The 15,432-nt window shown below is 36.8% G+C and overlaps 1 pseudogene; it reads right to left on the reverse strand.

The window, feature by feature from the left end:
- Positions 1 to 13,439: 13,439 nt before the first annotated feature.
- Positions 13,440 to 14,656, reverse strand: LOC147617269 (uncharacterized; annotated as a pseudogene).
- Positions 14,657 to 15,432: the final 776 nt, after the last annotated feature.

Raw genomic sequence — 15,432 nt, forward strand, 5'->3', positions numbered from 1 at the left:
AGAGCAAGAGTAAGAGCAAGAGAAAGAGCAAGAAGAAGAACAAGAAGAAGAACAAGAGAAAGAGACTCACCACAACCAAGGTATGTACCTTCAAACTCTTACTCCATAGTCCTTTGTAAAGCAGATTTGCAGCCTAGTGAGATGAAGCTTGAGAGAGTGAGAGAGGGTTAGAAGCTTGAGAGGGTGAGAGAGGATTAGAAATAGGGTGGGAAGATTTTTGCAAGAACTGCATTTTTCCCTTTCTGCATACTTTCAAAATTCTCTCGGGTTTGATTTTCGATCTTTTTTGTCACACAATTCGTGTCTATTTTAGCATCTAAAAGTGCGTCTAAAATCAAGTCTAAAAGCGTGTCTAAAAGGGAGTCTATAAACGCGTCTAAAAGGGATTCTATAAACGCATCTATTCTACAGAATAGATGCATCTATAAACGTGAAACAGAAAAGTATTTACACACACATAGAAAGATGAAAATTATTTTTTCTTGTTTGAATATGCAGGATGTCTTCATCAATCAGTTCTTCTAGTGATGAGATGAGTCCCTTTGTGTTCAAAATCAGGATTGTTAGTTGCAACCAGAAATAAAATGTATGTGTGATCGTTGTCGAGGATGTATGCATCGACAACGTAGCATTACGATAAATCACATTTCAATGTATGGAAAATGGAAACTGACGGGGTCAATGGTAAGTAAACTTTGCTTAAATTGTAAGAATTTAATTAAGAATTAGTATTTAATGGAGACTCACATTGAAATACTTGTGTGTAGGTGAATGTGCCGCATCCTTCTATGTTAACTCATAAGCGGTATCAAGAGGCCAAGCGTCGTAGAGAAATGGAAGAGGCTTCACAAAACTTAGAAGTGGTGGAGGATTGTAATGATGGAGATACAAGCCAACCACCCTTTCCTTATGACATGGTGGAGGAAGAGGTTTTAGAAGATATGGTACGTGCTCTATTTTCCAATGAGTGTAGTGAAAATGAAAAAGCCATGGAAAATGATCACCTTTATAATGTGGCTTCAACCCCACTTTTTGAGGGATGCACATATTCCATTCTACGCGCTTCTCTCGAGTTTCTCAACTCACAAACAATCTATGGATGGAGAAATGCAAGTTTGAATGCACTTCTCGAGTGAGTTTTCTACTTTCATGAATTGTCTACTTCCATTATAGATATATAAGAAGAAATCATTTTTTATATTAATGTATTTGATTATTTTGTTGATAGGCTTTTGTCAAAGATGCTTCCAAAGGAGAATAGATTGCCAACCTCAAGAGACCAAGCAAGAAGCTTTGTGAAATCTCTTGGAGGCTTGGATTATACTCGCATCCATGCATGTATCAATGATTGTGTTCTCTTACGTGGGATAAATGCGGCGGTGGCTCAAGAGTGTCCTATTTGTGGGGCGAGCCAAGATATCGAGAGGACCTTAAAGGTCTACATGTGCCGCATAAGGTGTTGCAACATTTTCCATCATTCCTTGCATCCAACACATGTTCAAGTGCAAATTTATTGCAGAGCTTATGTCATGGCATTCCTCTCATCGATCCAATGATGGAAAGATGAGAACTCCCATAGACACTCTTGCATGGAAGTACATCGAGGAAATGTGGCCAAGCTTCAAGGAAGATCCTAGACATTTGAGACTTGGATTGGGTATGGTTGGTGTTAATCCTTTTGGAATCAAGAGCACCTCATATAGTATATGGCCAATGGTAGTGGTGAATTACAACATTCCTCCATCCATGGCAATAAAGAAAGGACATGTCATGTTATCCCTTCTCATTCCTGGGAAACATAAGGTAAAGAATATGGATACATATCTTTAGCCCTTTATTGATGAGCTTGATATACTTTAGAGAGGTATCCATGTGCATGACATATGTTGGCTTCCATCTTCACGAGACTTTCTCTTGAAGGCCATCTTGATGTGGATGATACACGACTTTCCTGGTTATGGTGAGTGTTTAGGTGAGTCAAATGGGTTTCGTACTCAACGAGAACCTCAACCTCATTTGGGAAAGTAGGCTCGTTCTATGGGGTCTTCTCCTCAACACATTTTAAGATCATTTGTATCATGGTTACTCTATAGCGCTCCACAAAGAGGTTGTCATATCTTTCAATATTTGACTACGGTGAAAGGGAAAAAAAATTATCAAGTTTAGTAGAGCATAAATTTATGATTGCTGAGGGAGAAATTATCCTAACAAGTTTTATTACCTTGGTCCATGTAGGGTTATGTTGAAACAAGCTGTCTAGTAGGTAATCTGCATGTATAATAGATCTCCAGCCACACGAATAGCCATCTATTTGATATGGCATAGATATTTCCTTGTTGATTGTTGCAGAATCAACAATGTCTTCAACAAGGCAAATAGGGCCAATAGTTGCAAGCATTCTCTTAATACAACTGTCAAGGTATAAAAATTTACTAAGACACCAGAAATTGCAGAAGGACTTGATAATTTAGAGTAACATAAATGAGCAAGACTCACAGTCTCAATTCAGGGTGTGTGCCTGGTATGGAATTCATAGTCCAGACCATCTTCTTGTCTACCTCCAAATAGACAAGGCTCTAATTATTGCTGAAACATTAAAAACCAGAGTTAAAAACAAGACATTAAATCAATCAAAATTTTAAATAATATCAAAAAATATATATATTTACCTTGATTCCTATGGAAAAATAATCGTGTTGACTTCCCTGAAGTTGCAGTAGGTAAACCATATTCTTATGTTATCTGGTGGACTACTTTTGATCCTTAGTAGAGGAGCAAGTTGAGAATTAACAATAAAAACTCCAGTCTGGGACTCTGTAGGGATCTTACACCTTACTAAACTGCCAAATAAAAAAATAAACATTAACACCAGAAATTATCAAACTTGAAGCAAACAAATACATTAGACTCAGATGAAGAAGAACTTACTTTAGACAAACATACAAAATAGAGTCAGATATCTAATCTCTCTCTTGCTTCAATATATTTAGGTCCACCAAATCAAGACTAAGTTGTCTCTCCCCATCGTCCAGGGCTACGAAGGCATATATACCATTCTGAAATTTTAACGATTCATGTAAATTAACAGCATCTAATTCTACAGTTTCCTCCTGGTACAACTTGTCCCTTGAAAGCTCAACCTCTAGGCTTCTCCATGGCCATTGCATTCTTCTACTTTAGTGCTTACTATGGTAACCTGGCCTCCTTTGTTCAGCCGTGGCTCTTGTATTAACTTCATGTGTAACCTCTGTGATCTTTATGTCATCGCTCTGCTTCCTAACAGGGGGTATCATAAGAATATCTCTCATTTTACAATCAATTATTTCGATAGGAAATAGAAGCTTCTCGAATCTCCATCTAACTCTCGTCAGAGTCTCCGAATCTTTAACCATGATGGTGATTCTGTGTGCGTGTGCAGCAACTATACACATATCGTCGAAATATTCTAGAATAAAATCTTCAGTTGCCTCCTAAAGACAAAGCAAGCCTCTTCTCTTCCACCGAAAGAGACCATTGATCACAAACTGATCTCACTAACCTCTAGAAAGGAGCCTTAGGAATACAGAGCTCAATACATTTTTGACCTTTCCTAATCTCCCTTCAAATATTACCCTTTGAGAAAACCTACTACACCTCGCCCGTTTCAAAATATGCATAGGCTTTCCCTTTCTCCTCTGTTTAGAAGCAACTTTCGTACCAACATCGGGACCGTTGCCTTGCCTACGGGCAGTTCTCTTAGTCCTCGCCATACAAAAAATTGCACATTTCAAAACATATCCATAAGCATATATATATATATATATATATGTCTCTCTCTCAAATATGCTTTATACACACACACACACACATACACACACACATACGCACACATATGCATCCACATATACTCTTTACATTTCTATATAAATGCAAGTACAAGCATATAAGCAATTGGTCATGATAGCCTAAAGACCCGATAACCCGTTTGCAAACCTCTTAGATTTTTATATTCGCATCAAATGGCTACAAAGGTGCAAGCATGAAAATATATGTATATAAGAATAAATCGATATATATATATATATATATATATATATATATATATGTATGTATGTATGTATATGTGTATAAATAGATACAAATATATACGTACACACACACACACACATATATATATGTACGTATGTATACTTATGCTTGCGTCTTCATAGCCATTTGACGCGATTATGAAAATCTAAGAGGTTCGCAAATGGAATGTCGCATCTTTCGGATATTATATTCTTGTGTGTGTGTGGGTGTGTGTCTCTATATACACATACACAACTATATTCGCAAGTAGAATCATATAGAAATATGGTGCATATAGCCGAAAGATGTGATATTCACTTTGAGTAGCTACTAATTTAGGATCTTTTAATTTTGACTATTTGCTTAGAGAAGCTAGAATATATGCATCTAGTAGCCATTTAACGCGAATAAGAAAAAATAAGAAGACTGGAAACATGATATCGTGCCTTTTGACTATCATAAAGATTTTGGTATATATATATAAATAGATACGTATATATATGTGTGTGTGTGTGTGTGTGTGTGTGTGTGCATATATATATACCTATGCTTGCGCCTTCATAGGCATTTGACGTGAATATGAAAATCTAAGAGGTTTGCAAATGGGATATCGCATCTTTCGGCTATCATGACCAAATTCGCCTGTGTGTGTGGGTGTGTGTCTCTATATACACATACACAACTATATTCGCAACAATCGTATATAAATATGGTGCATATAACCAAAAAATGCGATATTCACTTTGAGTAGCTACTAATTTAGGATCTTTTAATTTTGCCTATTTGCTTAGAGTAGCTAGAATATATGCATCTAGTAGCCATTTAACGCGAACAAGAAAAAGTAAGAAGATTGGAAACGCGATATCGTGCCTTTCGACTATCATAAAGATTTTGGTATATTGTGTTGTATGTTAAAATATATTTAAGTATATTTCTTTACAAGTATGACGATACAATTGTCGTTGTACATATATGTATGTAGTAAACGTACATATATTTTTATGTACAAGGACGACTGTATTGTCAATTTTTTAAAGAAACAATAATGACTTCTTCACTCGATAGGTGTTACCCTTAAGAAATAAGGAAACAAATGCACTTCCGATGCATTTTGGTTTTTAAAAGGTATATTTAATGTTGTTTTTGTGATGGTAATATGATCTGGAATAGGTACCTAGTAAGAGATTTTGTTGAGCTGAAGTTGGTCGTGAGGCAGATGGAGTACTGTCGTGAGGCAGCTGGAGCGGGGTTCCTGAGCTAGAGCGTTGGAGGCTGAGCTGGAGCGTTGGTCGTCAGCTTAAGTTGACTTTTGAGACAAAAAACCAAACACACATTCATGGATTGCAAGAAATAAAATGACATTTAATAATGGGGAAGTACGCTTTAAATGCGACACGTATAGAGAGTACTTTTTGCCATGTGTCATTGTTTTGCTTGTTGCATGCAGATTAACCATTTAACACAAATATCAAAGCAGTCCACATGTCATGCTGCGATTGAATGTCATACGGTCACGTTTAAATAACACATTTCGACTTAAATAGCATGGCCCAATAAACTATTCTCACACAAACTCACGGAACTAGAGAGTTTTTTTTCCCAAATTTCTCTAAGGTTTCTCGAAAAGTCCAGATTTTGACACAGTTAGAGTTTCTACACCCCACTTGTGAGAATCTAGCTGTCACTTGCTTTCGACAGAAACGACTTACACTACGCTTTGAGTAGAGTTATTTCAGCTGTTGGAATGGAGAAAAAGCACGACAAAATGGAAACAAACATCAATCAAAATATATATTACAGAGCAGGTAGGTGTATTACACTTTTTCACATACCTTCTTTAAAGAAATTATTTTAAAATCTTTAGATGCTTTTAAATCTCAAGGAATCCCAACATGCAGCAACCATATGACGACGGGAATAGTCTAATCCTGGATATTTCAAGACGAAATACCTCGTCATTTTGCTTCCCAAAACAAATTCGGTTCGATAGCCAAAAGACGCAATATTCTATTTTGAAATCCTTTACTTTTTCGTTTTCGCGTCAAATGGCTACATACACAAATACACACACAAACACACACAAACACACACACACACACACACATACATATATAGATATCCTTAAGTATATACTGCAAATATATATATATATATATGTGTGTGTGTGTGTGTGTGTGTGTGTGTATATATATATATAAGTGTGTGTGTGTGTGTGTGTGTGTGTGTGCACATCTATATGTTTTTATACCTGGAGATATATTTTTCTGTGTGAGTGTGTCTGTATATTGGTATATCTATGTAATTGTAAATTTATATATATGCATAGATACGCCTCTACAAGATTTTGCATGTGCACATAAACTATATTCAAGTTTGCTTTTGATAGTCAAAAGATGCGATATTCTAATTTCAAAGTTCTTATTTTTGTATCTTTGCGTCCAATGGCTACTTGTATTTTCTCTCTCTCTCTCTCTCTCTCTCTCTCTCTCTCTCTCTCTCTCTCTCTCACACACACACACACACACACACACATAGATCGACACATAGCTATTTTGCAATCTATTTTTATAAATTAATCATATATCTATTTCTTATAATGCAGGGTCGAGGGGATTTAAAAGAAAGTCTTCTGAAATGGATGCAGAGTAAAGCTTTAGAGGACGGAAAGATGTATTGGTGGATAAGCAGCCAAGGGAATCAAAGATTTCAAAGAAGAGGTTGATTGATTTTTCATCAGGTTGAGTTGTTTCTTCAAGCAACGCTCATCTTATAGTGTAGAGTGAAATACCTGAATTTGCTCAACCAATTGCAGCAATGTCTTCCGCATTTGATTACGAGCATGTCAAGAGTTCTATAGGTTTTGTACTTTATAGTGAGTCTATAGAATTAAGCAGGTCTTCCAGTGTTGCTCCAAAGATTTGTGCCTTTAAAGTAGAGGATCCCGATTTCAAGGAACAAATGAAGGCCAGCAGGGATTATGCTAGTAGTGTCGACAGCTTAGATCTGTGGGGTAGAAGCTAATAAGGATATGCCAAACTGGTCCTTGATTCCTATGGTGTTCCTATTGTGGCAAGGAAAATGGATGTTGATTTTTGTATAGAAACTCGTAAAGGAACATGAGGTTGTAACAAGGATTTGATGAAAATTTGTTTGATTTCGTCTACGCTTCTAGGGCTAGTGAGCAGTATCATATATTGGTTGATATTTTCAATAGGCCACTTGACATTTCATTAATTTTGGAGCAGATGCAGATTTTCTATCAAAGGAGAGGTTTGATTTTGAAGCTTCTCTCAGGAATGGGAGAGTCCCTATTTGTGGGAGAGCTTATGTACATTTAATGGATTGCTCTTCAAGTTCCAAGTACTTGAATCTTCTCCAAAAAAGGTATCTGTAATTTCCTTCTGACCGCAAAGCGACATGCTCTGTACACCCCAAGCACTGTAGGCTGCTAGAGGAATCGATCGGATTCCTATGTTTCCTTCATTGTCTATACACTATTCTCCTTTCATTAGGGGAAGAGGTGTTCTATGAGGAGACTATTGATGAGGATGTGCCTGCAGCAGACGAGACCAACCGGCCTAATGACGAAGGCATAGAAGTTGTTAATGAGGTCCAACTTGAACGAGAGGCAGAAGAAGCAAAGACCCTAGACCTGGTTCTTCTCAGGAGTCAAGGTTTGAAGATGCCAGATGATCTATAGGATTTCAATGTTGAAGATAGCCAACTGATCATGCCTGTACTCCCAAAGTTTGAAATTGGTGGGAAGGTGTATCTCCTTTTGAGTGACATACAGAATACATTTAGGATACGTGAAGACTACGCTCTATCTGCCATAGCCAATTTTTATGATGGAGAGGAGGGATTGGTTTCAGAGGACTCTAGTGACAAAGAGGCCCTCGAGTTGAATTTTGATGGCAAAGACTGTCAAAGGAAGTGTTTCAATAAGGAAAGGCAGTATAGGGAAGTCTTTCAAAAAGTTTTAGGAGGATCACAGTTTTGATAAGCTGGAGGACTCTACACGAGGCTGGGTGGACAAGAAGATGCCGGCAAAAGAGAGCTCAATTGATCTTTAGATCAACAACACATTTGTAGCAAATGAAAGAACTCACGTACTGGAATCTCTCTCTCTCTCTCTCTCTCATATTTCTGTGGTATTCAAATTTCTTGAAAACCTTTATGGAGGATCCAGATCAGTTTTTATAGAGGCATAATCAGAGCTACCGTGGTAGAGATGCTACATTATCTTACTACCTAAAGATATTATCAATTGCAAAGATTTTGATCTACCATAATTCTATGAGCCAACGGGGTGTCTTAGCAAATTTCTTGTTCAAGACACTCTCTCGCTTTCTTGGTGGTACAATAATACCCAAAACATACGGTAAGATAATTCTTGTAGAGAAAGTAAGTGCAGTAGATATTTTGGGATACTACCCTGGCTTAAGAGCTTCTAGTAGAGTTTACTATTTTACATACACTGCTAATGCTTTATCCTTAGGTATACAGAATCTTGAGGAGTTAGATGAGTATTAAAAACATTTTACACTTACATTCAAGCAGCCAACACACCGTGTTAGCAATAAATTACTCAGGGACAGAGAATCCTGAGATTGTATTAAAAAATTTCTTTGTATCATTACATTCTATTAATCCCAGTGGTGACTTACATAAATCTTTTTTTCTCTCCATTTGTTTTGTGCTTGGATAGCACTTGAGTTTTTAAAAGCTTCAGATTTTTTCGATCTTCTCTTTTCTATATCTCTAAGTATCTGAAGCATCTTAGACGACTTTAAGGTTTCTTTCCTGTGTAGTTATTGGAGTATTTTATGGTAGAACCATTGGAATACTTCATGCATGTTGTGTTCTTTTCTCCTTCCTCCACCATGTTGTGTATGCTTGAAATATGCATTTCGTGCCATATAGTGTGACTTTTCCATCCCTTGAGTGTTCCAAGTACTAGGGTTTCCTTATTTTTGGATAAAAAATGGCATATGGTTGTAAAGAATATGCTACATATCAACAAAGAGAGAATTAGATGTGTGTCAATCAGTTGTGCATGCCAACTAAAAGAACGTAATCATGAACCTTACCATGTAGTGTGTTATGTTGGAATCTGTCCTAGCTATCTTCATGACTCTTTTGAAAGTTTGCAGGTTGTCTTGAAAGCTCTTTTTATCTTGTTGTGTCTAGTTAACTTTGTCACACATTCTAAAAGAACATCAATTGATCGCCAAACCTCTACCTTTACATGCCTTGATTCACTCTCTTGATCTTTCACTGCATTATGGGGACTTTTCCATTGTTCGTACTTGATTCTTCTAATGTAGTTTGATTTATATACTTTTCCTGTCTTGGTGCTTTTGTGTTTCTGGCTATGGAGGGGTTCTGATAGAAATATTATTGCTTTAACACATCCAATTGATGGTTTCATTGGTACATCCTTCTCATTGTGGTTGACTTCTTAGTGTCTTTTAGAATACGAACGTTCCCTCCATGTAGTCTAAGACATCTTTTCCAATGAGCAAAGGGCTCCTTTTCTCTCTGGCACCTTCTTTATCTTCCAAGCAAATCCAATGTAGAGAAACACCAATTTCTCAATTATACGGCACAACGCATAAAGGGTACAAATATGTACATTGATGAGAGGAATCTCAAATACAGGGCAAAAGTTCTCATCAATCAAATTTCAATCTGGTGGTCTTATCCACCACTTAGGGTCTAGCTCTTTTGCAGAATCCATGCAATAAAGACAGGGTGACCTTGCGTTAGCTCCCTTGCTGCAATTGAATAAGCACTTGAGTGTCTTACGATCACCTGCAAGATGCCACTGAACTTGGAAGTCTCCCTTGTTGTCGACACTAATGATTCTATTTCTCTTCATCTGTTCGCTAATCAATTTAGGAATGGGTGTATGATGAAACACCCAAAACAATGTTTCATGATCTTCTTTCTTGACTTGTGCACAGATAAATAGATAATGTCAACTTTCTTCCTAAACAAGAGAAAAACAAGTCTATAGATAAATGCAATATGATTTACCTCAAATGATCCTAGCCACTATATATTTGTTTGAGATTGCATGCTGAAATATTGAGGATTATCATCCTTCATGCATTTATTGAGTGCTTTATTCATTAGTGTTATTGTCACTCTTTCTACCTTTTTCATTTGGATAATCTCACATTCATCAAGCTTGATGAAAAATTGAAGCACACCCCCCGTGTCTCCTCATAAGTGACGTCATAGAACTCTACCATTTTCTTTTGCAAAAGCTCCATTGGTAATTTAACCATAAAGGGGGAGGGTTCAGCCCATCTTCTGGCCCCTAGTGTGGTGTACTGTGCAAATTTGTCATCTTGTTTTATCTGGCATGCGTATGTGTATTTTCAAATTTCATGATTGATAAGATTTTTCATGTACGGTTGTCCTTTCGTGTGATATGCACCGGAAGTCTTTGTATTGGAAGATCCTGTCACACAAATGCTCACACCGTCTTCTGTATCCTGAGTTTCGTACTATTGAATTGATTGTATTGAATGCTTCCACTTTCTCCATTGAACTCCTCTTCAATGTGGTAGGGTTTACCGATGTATTACAATACCTCTGCATTCAGCTTGTCCTGAAATCTCCAGACATCTATAGGAAATGGAAGTAGTTTCCCTTTGATTCCCTTGGCATCAAGATTTGAAGATAGTGACTTCTGAATAGCATTGTAACCTCTTCGATAGACTCCATTATTATCCATAGCATCCTGTATTTCTCTTGTGGAGAGTGCATTACTACTGACAAATTGTTCTATTATATCTCTTTTAACCACCTTGAACTTCTTTTCCTGTAACATTTCCTTTTCCATTCTTGATGTATGCAGATGTTTAAATTGCTTTGCTAGATGCATATTCGGATTAATATTCTCCTTGTCAGGATGTAGTACAACCCTGTAGTTACAATAATGATAATATCTGACATTAAGAACACAGTGAATGATAATTTCTAACACACGCATAACTTATTGCTTGGATTCTTTTCTTTAAGCCACCTAATGATACGTTCTAACATCAAGAACATAAAATATTTAAATACATCTCTTACCTTATTGCTTGGATTCTTTTCTTTAGCCCACCCGATCCAGGCTTCAAGTTCTCAAAGTTCTTGAGCTTTCTCTTTCTTTGTCATAGTCCAACGCTTGTTTCCTTCTACCTCAACTGTTTCCATAGTCTTGCAAGCTCAATATCATTTTTCTCCATTCAAAATTTTAGTGCCTTGCATTCTTCTGTTGAATGAAGAAGTTGCGCTGCTTGGTATTGAGAGTATGGCCTTTCACTATTTGCATAGGCAGTAAAATGGATTGACAGTATCCTAGCAATCCATTGACTCTATCTCCTCTAAAACATAATAAAGTTGTGGGATTAGAGAATGGAGGATGGGAAGTTATTGTAGGGTTGATAGGATAAATTGATCCATCACACCAAAGATCTATGTGCTGCAAACCAGACACTCTCATGTTTGCCTTATCATTTGATGAGAGCATTGCAGATTGTTTTCTGCGCTTTTGAATGGGCTCATACTCACTACTATCAAGATCAATGTGGAGATGATATTTTATGTTATTATCTACTTTGTTAAGCACATTAGTAGAATGGTTGCTTACACTGTTGCTCTCCATGGACTACGTGTAAGGGTGAAGATAGGGTGATAATATCTTGCTTATACTATCAAGGGGTTTATTAGAATTTCAATTCTAAGCACGAAATGCTTCATTAAAGAACCGTATCTTGGTGTATAAGATACAAAAATAACTATTTTATGATAAGATGACAAGAATTATTTAGAGTAAGGTTATATTAGGATTCAAATCTATGAAAATATTGCAGCTATTCATAAATGCAAGAGGAGAATAATCACATCTTAAAATTTCATTATTTTATATTTGTACATTTTTTCTACAGAGAGAAAATAGGAATTCGTGAATTTCTTAGAAGGCCCTACAAATGATCTCCAAAATGTCCTAATGATTAACCTCATTCAAAATGTCCACCTGCTTGTAGACATCTAGAATAACTAGTTGGGTTTCCGTGGAACCATCTGTCATGGTCCTACTCCTATGAGGCATCTTCTCAGAATTGTTTTGTATCAATTCTTGAATTTTTCCCTTCCTAGTTCACTGTGATCCCATGCCTTTCTTATAATCCCCTTGTTTCTCTGCATTGACATTCATATACCATTCTCAAACTGACCCTTATATCTGTAAAATGTTATAGTTGGAATACCATGCATCTCATACCATGCCCTTGGACATACTTCCATACCATCAAATGTGAAGCTATATTGTCTTGTCCCCAATCCATCCACATGGCATGCCATTTCCATGAAATCATACACCCCCAAAAATCATCCATGTATTGCAAGTAACACCCCCAAATTTCTATGCGAAGTTCTATCATTGCATCACGATCAGCAACTTGGCAACATTTTCTCCTGTAACAATCAATTGTAGCTACATGGGAAACAACATCTAGTGTTGTCTTGTTTGAATTCCGCATTATTCCCAACGCTTTGGGCTGCCTCTTCACCATGTAGTATCTCCTCTTCTTAGTTGGAGCATCAACGCATTCATCAATGAACTGGTCATCCATATCATTGGAATCCTCTTCAATGAGGAGCGTTGAACCATCCTCAAATGTGAGTCTTTTAATAGGCCACCTAATGAGATTAACACCATTATTTAAAGAAGGTACTCGTGAGACTAAACTTGTTGGATGGATTGATCAACCATCACACCCACATCATCTCCACCTAAATCTTCAAAACTAATAGCCTCATATGCAAAGACCAACAATATGACCCCTTTCCCAACACATTCTTCTTTGCCCTCTCACCACAATAACACAGTTTTTTCTCTCCAACTCTCACGGATTGAAATCCCATCATATGGCACTACTCTTGAATCATGTCCACCATCCATGGTTGAGCCGAGAACTTAATCCAGCGGTGATTTCAATAAATCTTTTTTTCTCTCCATTGTTTTGTGCTTGGACAGCACTTGAGTTTTTAAAAGCTTCAAATTTTTTCTATTTTCTCTTTTCTATATCTCTAAGTGTCTGAAGCATCTTAGATGACTTTGAGGTTTCTTTCCTGTGTAGTTATTGGAGTATTCTATGGTAGAACCATTGGAATACTTCATGCATGTTGTTTGCTTTTCTCCTTCCTCCACCATGTTGTGTATGCCCAAAATATGCATTTCGTGCCATATAGTGTGACTTTTCCATCCCTTGAGTGTTCCAAGTACTAGGGTTTCCATATTCTTAGATAAAAAATGGCATATGGTTCTAAAGAATATGCTGCATATCAACAAAGAGAGAATCAGATGTGTGTCAATTAGTTAGGCATGTCAACTAAAGAACGTAATCATGAACCTGACCATGTAGTGTGTTATGTTGGAATCTGTCCAAGCTATCTTCATGACTTTTGAAAGTCTGCAGGTCGTCTTGAAAGCTCTTTTTATCTTGTTGTGTCCAGTTAACTTTGTCACACATTCTTAAAAGAACATCAATTGATTGCCAAACCTCTGCCTTTGCATGCCTTGATTCACTCTCTTGATCTTTCATTGCATTATGAAGACTTTTCCATTGTTCGTTCTTGATTCTTCTAATGTAGTTTAATTTATATACTTTTCCTGTCTTGGTGCTTTTGTGTTTTTGGCTGTGGAGGGGTTTTGATAGAAATCTTCTTGCTTTAACACCTCTAATTGATGGTTTCATTGGTACATCCTTCTCATTGGTTGACTTCTTAGTGTCTTTTAGAATACGAACATTCCCTCCATGTAGTCCAATCTCAAACAACACCTTTTCCAATGAGCAAAGGGCTTCTTTTCTCTCTAGCACCTTCTTTATCTTCCAAGCAAATCCAATGTAGAGAAACACCAATTTCTCAATGATATGGCACAATGCATAAAGGGTACAAATATGTACATTGATGAGAGGAATCTCAAATACAGGGCAAAAGTTCTCATCAATCAAATTTCAATCTGGTGGTCTTATCCACCACTTAGAGTCTAGCTCTTTTGCAGAATCCATGCAATAAAGACAGGGTGACCTTGCGTTAGCTCCTTTGCTGCAATTGAATAAGCACTTGAGTGTCTTGCGATCACCTGCAAGATGCCACTGAACTTGGAAGTCTCCCTTGTTGTTGACACTAATGATTCTATTTCCCTTCATCTGTTCGCTAATCAATTTAGGAATGGGTGTATGATGAAACACCCAAAACAATGTTTCATGATCTTCTTTCTTGACTTGTGTAGAGATAAATAGATAATGTCAACTTTCTTCCTAAACAAGAGAAAAACAAGTCTATAGATAAATGCAATATGATTTACCTCAAATGATCCTAGCCACCATATATTTGTTTCAGATTGCACGCTGAAATATTGAGGATTATCATCCTTCATGCATTTATTGAGTGCTTTATTCATTAGTGTTATTGTCACTCTTTCTACCTTTTTCATTTGGATAATCTCACATTCATCAAGCTTGATGAAAAATTGAAGCACACCCTCTGTCTCCTCATAAGTGATGTCATAGAACTCCACCATTCTCTTTTGCAAAAGCTCCATATCTAGGAATATACTATTGAATTGATTGTATTGAATGCTTCCACTTTATCCATTGAACTCCTCTTCAATGTGGTAGGGTTTACCGATGTATTACAATACCTCTACATTCATTTCAGCTTGTCCTGAAATCTCCAGACATCTATATGAAATGGAAGTAGTTCCCTTTGATTCCCTTGGCATCAAGAACTGAAGATAGTGACTTCTAAATAGCATTGTAACCTCTTCGATAGACTCCATTATTATCCATAGCATCCTGTATTTCTGTTGTGGAGACTGCATTACTACTGACAAATTGTTCTATTATATCTCTTTTAACCACCTTGAACTTCTTTTCCTTGAAACATTTCCTTTTCCATTCTTGATGTATGTAGAGGTTTAAATTGCTTTGCTAGATGCATATTCGGATTAATATTTTCCTTGTCAGGATGTAGTACAACCCTGTAGTTACAATAATGATAATATCTGACATTAAGAACACAGTGAATGATAATTTCTAACACAGCCATACCTTATTGCTTGGATTCTTTTCTTTAAGCAACCTAATGATAAGTTCTAACATCAAGAACACAAAATAAACAAAGCTTTAAATACATCTCTTACCTTATTACTTGGATTCTTTTCTTTAGCCCACCCGATCCAGGCTTCAAAGTCTCAAAGTTCTTGAGCTTTCTCTTTCTTTGTCATAGTCCATCGCTTGTTTCCTTCTGCCTCAACTGTTTCCATAGTCTTGCAAGCTCAATATCATTTTTCTCCATTCAAAATTTTAGTGCCTTGCA

This window comes from Cibotium barometz, chromosome 37, assembly GCF_041138505.1.
Source record: "Cibotium barometz isolate CiBa-2024 chromosome 37, ASM4113850v1, whole genome shotgun sequence".
In the NCBI taxonomy this organism is placed as follows: domain Eukaryota; kingdom Viridiplantae; phylum Streptophyta; class Polypodiopsida; order Cyatheales; family Cibotiaceae; genus Cibotium; species Cibotium barometz.